This window comes from Muscardinus avellanarius, assembly GCF_963383645.1.
Source record: "Muscardinus avellanarius genome assembly, chromosome: 6".
NCBI classification, from domain to species: Eukaryota; Metazoa; Chordata; class Mammalia; order Rodentia; family Gliridae; genus Muscardinus; species Muscardinus avellanarius.
The window spans coordinates 46,641,521-46,648,119 of record NC_137791.1 but is presented as its reverse complement, the minus strand read 5'-3'; positions in this window follow the sequence as shown (position 1 = coordinate 46,648,119).

The following is a 6,599-nucleotide window of genomic DNA, read 5'->3' as shown; positions in this document are numbered from 1 at the left end:
CTCTGCGACCAGGTAAAGAGGGCGCTCGGGCCGCCGGCCCTCGCCGGCCCCGGCCGCCCTGGGCGTCCCGCGCGGCCTGGGCTGGGGGTGCGGGGCGGGGGGCCGGGCGAGGCTCCGGGTCGGCGTCGCGGCGTAGCTCCGGCTCTGCGTGCGCTCCAGAGTGTTTGGCCCCAGCCCCGGGGGTGCGAGGGCGGGCTCCGAGCCCCGCACTTCCCACGTTCCCCTCCAGCCAGTTCGTCTGGCTTCCTCTGCTCCTGGAAGAAAGGAGCAGCTTCCAGTTGTGGGGTCGTTTGCTCTTTAATGTAGTTACAAGACCTCTGGGATCACGCTTGAACTTTTGTTTTCTTTCTGACACTTAGTTGTCCTTTGCAGCCATTCCTGATTGGAGAAAGCACTTAACTGTTGCTCCTAAGGACATTTGCTTATGTTACGCCATCAAAGCAGTGTTTCTCTTTGGTCACTAACTTCTTTAGGAAGTTTGTTTGAATTTAACTTGCGTGAAAATTGCTCTGGCTTCAAAAATGTTTACTCGTGTTTTTGGAATTAGCTGATTTTTTTCCTTTTCTCTTTATTCTTGATCTTATACATTCTTGAATGTCAAAAAAAGTCCCAGCATTTAATAATGTATCTTGTGCTAAATTATTGATAAAGGACAATTTAAGAATAATCTATAGAAAATATTTACAGGAGAAAATGCAAAAGTTAAAAAGAACTAGTGATATGGCAATTTAAAAATGTAAACATGTTCATTTAAAAATTATGAAAATAAACATCTTGTTATAACACAACTGACTCATTTTCTGTCATATTTAATAAATCAAATATCAAGTTACATGTGTTTTTTTTTTACTGCTTGTTGAGCATGCATTACTGAGAAGATTGACCTAAGCATACTTATTACTTAAAACTTAGTTATACCTGAAAGTATTATTTTTTTAAAAATTAATTAATTTGGTATTGGGGATTGGACCCAGGGACATTCTGCTTCCAAGCTTCACCCCTGCCCTTTTTATTTTTTTGATTTGACACAGGGCCTGGCTAGGTTGCTGAGGGTCTTAAATCAGTTGCTGAGGCTAGCCCCAAACCTGCAAATCCTGTCTTACCCTATTAAATACTGAGATTAGAGGTGTGCACCACCACACTCAGCTCTGAAAGCATCACAAGGGCCCTACTTTGGAGGAAAAAGAGTTTGAGATTTGAGAACTTTTATCAGTTTTTTTTTTTTATCATGTATACATGTTTGCCTACTTTAAACAAAGCCCAGAGTTGAACTTCTGTAGTAGTAAGCCATCAAATAGTTTTAAATCTGTTTTACTTTGTAGCTGTGGCATCATCTCTGCGGTTTGAGATATGAATACTTAATATCCAATTGCTCTTTCTAATAGGAACAATTTAGCAGACCTTTAAACTAACAAATTATGGGGCTAGCCAACTGATACATCTCTCCTATGCACAGGTCCTGGTTCAAGTTGTTTTTATCCTCTAGTATCCAAATTAGTCTTTTTATTTTTTTTATACTTTATTTTGAAACTGGGTCTCACTGAGTTGCAAAGAGCTAAGTAGCTGAGGCTGTTTGCAAAGCCTGCACCAACACACGGCAGGCTTTTTGATATTTCTAACGTTTTAGCATTTTGTCTTTTGGATCCCTGTTAATTATGAGGTCAGGATTATCTACCAGAATTATGACTCCATGGCAACTGATTATACTCAGATTCTCTAGAGAGAGAATACACTTGAGGTTAAGGTTAAAGTAAGCTTTTTTAATTTTTTAACTTCTCAATAAGAAAACAGTTCATTTTAATCATAGACTTTCTTCCTTTAGAACTAAACTATCTTCCAGTATTATATGTCATGAGCTCTGAAAAAGATTTTTCTTTTTCCTTGTTTGTCTTTTAATATTTAAGGTATTTGGCATTATCTATCACTGGAGAAGCAATTTTGAAAAATCTGATTTCAGCAGATTTTAATTTTAATCTTTAAGCATAATTTTCATATCTGTAAACTATCAACTTATTTTATACAATATGATTAGTTGATATATATGTGTACTTAAGTATTTCACATTTGTATTCTACTCTTTTCTGACTCCTAGGCTTTCATCCTCAGTTAACAAGTTTTTTTCATTATTTGAGAGGAAAAAATTTTTCAATTCAACATGAATCCCCTGGGAAGAAATTTGAAAATATAAAGCCTAATTTGGATTTTGGGTCTCAAAGTGTCAGTGGGTAAAGAATTTGGGGATAAGTTGTAGATGAATAATAGGGGCTGCGAATGTGGCAGAGCGCTTGCCTAACGTATGAAGAGACCCTGAGTTCGATCCTCAGCTCTGCTCCTCCCCAAAATGAGAGTATTTAGAGACTTCCTACTTAGCAGTCGTTGCTGTCTTTTCGCAGCACAGTATATAGTAGGTACTGTGATTATCCTCATTTTAATAAAACTAAGGTTGAAAAGTTTTGTAGCTACTATGAATCAGAACTAGAGTTTGAACCTCCTTTGGGCTCATATCCTTGTATAAAAATCCTACTTATAAGGTAAGTATATAGAATCTATAATTTTTGTGTTTACTCACAAGCTAGAATTCCAGTTATAAGGTTTCTGAATTGACTCACAAAGGCAGACTTTATTTTAACTTGTACTTAGTTGATTCTTAAAATAGATTTATTAATTTAGAAGAGAAAAAATGAAACTCACGTTTATCAAGACTAAAGTTCTCAGTATTACTCTCAAGGTAGCGATTATTGACATTCATTTGTATATTCCTTATTCTGTGAACTGAAATTTGAGGAGTATTAAGCATTGGAGTGAGATGTCAGGAAATAAGTGCTATGAAGAAAAAGAAAGATGGATAAGAGGCTAGGAGGGATGGAAGTTCTTTTTCATTATAAGTGGTCAGAGAAGGCTGTGCTGAGATATTTATGTAAAGAAATCAATGGGTCGAAATAACAAGTGGCTATCTTGGAGGAGAATTCTAGGCAAGGGAATAATAAGTACAAAAACTCAAGTGGGAGTGATCCTGGCATCATTTAAGAACCACAAGAAGAACTATGGCTGGAGGGGAGTGGGGAAGAATAGTAGATAGGTCAGAAAAGAAGGATTGCTTAGCATTGGGCCCAGATGCTTCACTAGGACAACTAAATTTATTCTAAGTATACTGGGGACCAATGGGTAGTATTGAGTAGAAAACTTGAACTGATTTGTATTTTTAAAAGATCACACTATTGTTAGAGAGTGAACTGTTGGCTGGAGAATGGGGTAACATTAATAGGCTTTTTCAGTAACTTGTAAAAATGACTTCAATTAAGGTGGTATATATATGTATGTATGTATGTGTATATATTTTACATATGGTGGTAGTGGAAGATATAATATTAGACATATTACTATCTAATATATTGCATAATATTATTTTGGTGTTTATTATATTACATAATTATGTAATAATCACCAAAGATCTTGAATTTTGAGCACACCATTTTCAAACATTTTTCCAGCTTGAGGAGAAATATGCTTATTTTCAATGTTTACTGGTCTCTCTTGCTTTTTCACGAATATACACACATATTCACACAAATATTTATGGAGTGAAGTAATATGGGCTTAGATTAAAAAACCTTAAACTCATTTCCTTTTTTATATATAAAAGTTTTAATTTATCAAAGCCAAGATATATTATTTAGAATGAGAATGTAAAAAAGTCTAAATGCCTAATTATTAAATCTGTGTTTAATGTGACCATTTGAACATATCTTTGAAGATTCCTGGGTAATGAAACTAAAGCTTCAGTGTTTGGTTTTTTGCCTATTTATTCCCTCTGCAAGATTCTCAAGCACATTGGCCTGTCCAGGGAAGAAAATCACATTGTATTAGCTCCTGAAATTTGTGATGTTGTCTGCTGCTTTCTCACTCCCTCTGAGGAGTGACATGTGTGGCACCTGTCAAAGCTGAGAAAGAACAATTGACACCACTTCTGTGCTTGTCAAGAACAAAACAGAACAGCAAGAACTGCACTAGACACCCTGGGGACCCAGAAGCTGCTGGTGTAGTACCTGCTTTCTTAAAGCTCATGATATGTAATTAATGAACTAAAGAGCCCTCAAGGTAGAAGGAAAATAAGAGAAGATGGATTTCTTTTTAATGTATTTGTAAACTTTGAGGAAAAACTATGTTCTTCTCGCTTGAAAAATTAAAGATACAGCACAAGCCCACCCCCAAGTATCACATTTTTATAGGTTTACTTAATATTTAATATTAATTTAATAACTTGCATTGGTATATACTGGGTAGAAATTATTCAAGGAGAGTGATTTAATCTACATTGAATGTATATTCAGTACAGATGATACTATTTTTTTTTTTTTTCGGTGCTGTGGATGGAGCCCAGGGGCATTCTACCTGCAGTCCACCCCCCCCCCCCAGCCTTATTTTTTATTTTGAAACAGGGTCTCACTGAATTGTACAGGGTCTCACTAAATAGCTGAGACTGTCCGTGAACCATGATTCTCTGGTCTCAGCCTCCCAAATGCTGGGATTACAAGCATGTGCCATCACAGCTGGCTAGATGATGGTATTTTTATATTAACAATTAATAGTACTTTGTATTTTTTTGGATATCTCATTTTTAAATTTCACCATGGGCAGTTATTGCTATTCATTTTTTATGACATTTAACACTAAGCGTTAACAGTGAGAAGAAGCCAGGCGTGGTGGTGCTCGCTTGTAATCCCCACGCTTGAGAGGCTGAGCAGGAGGATCACATGGGTTCGAAGCCAGCCTCAGCTGGCTTAAGAGACCTTGTTTCCAAATAACAAAAATATAAAATAGGTCTGGGAGTGTAGCCCGGAGGTAGAAGGCCCCTGGGTTCCATCCCTAGTATCACCAAGAAAAAACAAACAACAACAACAAAAAAAAACCAGAAGAGTTTGTAGAGGATGAGCAAAAACCTACATTCATGGTTCCTATGTCCCTTGGAAAAAGCAAATATGCCTCTCTCTAGCTCTATCTCCATATCTTAAAAGCTGTAAAGTAGCATGGCATTCAGTTTTTAAAGTATCAGTAATACTAGTCTCATAATTACTATTTCGTAGACTGCTAGCAAATGAGGTAATCGATCATACTTTTTTTTTTCAAATTTTCCTTCTTGAAGCACATAGTATCCCATTGTAAGAAAGAGAGAGAGAGAGAGAGAGAGAGAGAGAGAGAGAGAGAGAGAGAGAGAGAGAGAGTCAAGAGAACTGTTAAATTTATCAGCAGTAGATTTGTAGGGGTAAACTCAAAGAGACTATCAATTCCTAGAAAGTATGTTTAGTTCATTTTGTCTCTGAATCCCCTTTAGTATTTTTAAAAATAATCTATTTAAAGAGTTACCATGAACCCAGGCATAGTGACAAATGCTTGTAATCCCAGAACTTGGGAGGCTGAGACAGGAGGATCCCAGGTTCACAGCCAGCCTCAGCTACTTAGTGAGGCTCTCTGCAACTTAATGAGACCTAGTTTCAAAGTAAAAAAAAAAAAAAAAGTAGGGCTGGGGGTGTAGCTTGGAAGTAGAATGCCCCTGAGTTCAATCCCCAGTACCATGAAAAAAAAAAAAAAAAAGTTACCATGGTACAGATCTGTTATGTTTTAATAAAAGAACTATAACAATAGATTATTTATGTTACCAAGAAATTTTCTAAGATGGTACTTTACTATTTTATTATAGTAGATTGTGGATTGTAAGCTCTTAATATTAATTTTTTTAAAAGTAGTTAAGAGAGCCAGGCATGGTGGTACATGCTTGTAATCCCAGTACTTGGGAGGCTGAGAGAAAGATTGCAGGTTAATGGCGAGCATGAACCTGCATGCATTAGTGAGGCCCTCCACAACTTATACCCTGTTTCAAAGTAAAGAATAAAATATGGGGCTGGGAATGTAGCTAGGAGGTAGAATGCCCCTTGGTTCTAACCCTAGTTCAAAAAAAAAAAAAAAAAAGTAGTTGAGAAAACTGGGCTGGTGGCACATGCTTGTATTCCCAGTACTTGGGAGGCTGAGAGGAGGATCACAGGTTCATAGTCAGCCTTAGCTGTATAGTGAGTCCTTCTGCAATTTAGTGAGACCCTGTTTCAAAATGAACAAAACATAGGCCTGAGGATGTAGCTTGGAGGTAGAATGCCCCTGGGTTCTATTCCTAGTACCAAAAAAAAAAAAAAAAGAGAGAGAGAAAAAGCAATTGAGAATCAAGAAACTTAGACAGTGATGAATTTTGCTTTTGATTACCAACAACAAAAGTTCAATAGACTTTCAAAGGAAATTTAGTATATTGTGGGTTTCCTAAATTAGGGCACATTAACATTTCAAATTGTTCTCAACAAAGTTTCATGTGTATTTTTTAAGCCTTAATTTTGTTTTTCTCTAATGCCACTTTCCTGTTTCATACTTCCATTGTCAATGCATTTAAAGAGTGCCATCTAGTGTCAGTTGTGGAATTGTGTATGGATGAGGACATGGGAAATTCTGGACCTAGAACATGTATGACTCAAACATAAAAAGTCAATTGACAAAAGTCTTAAAGGAATAATTTGTCATCTAGTTTGAGTGTATACATCTTTAAAATAGACAGTGTG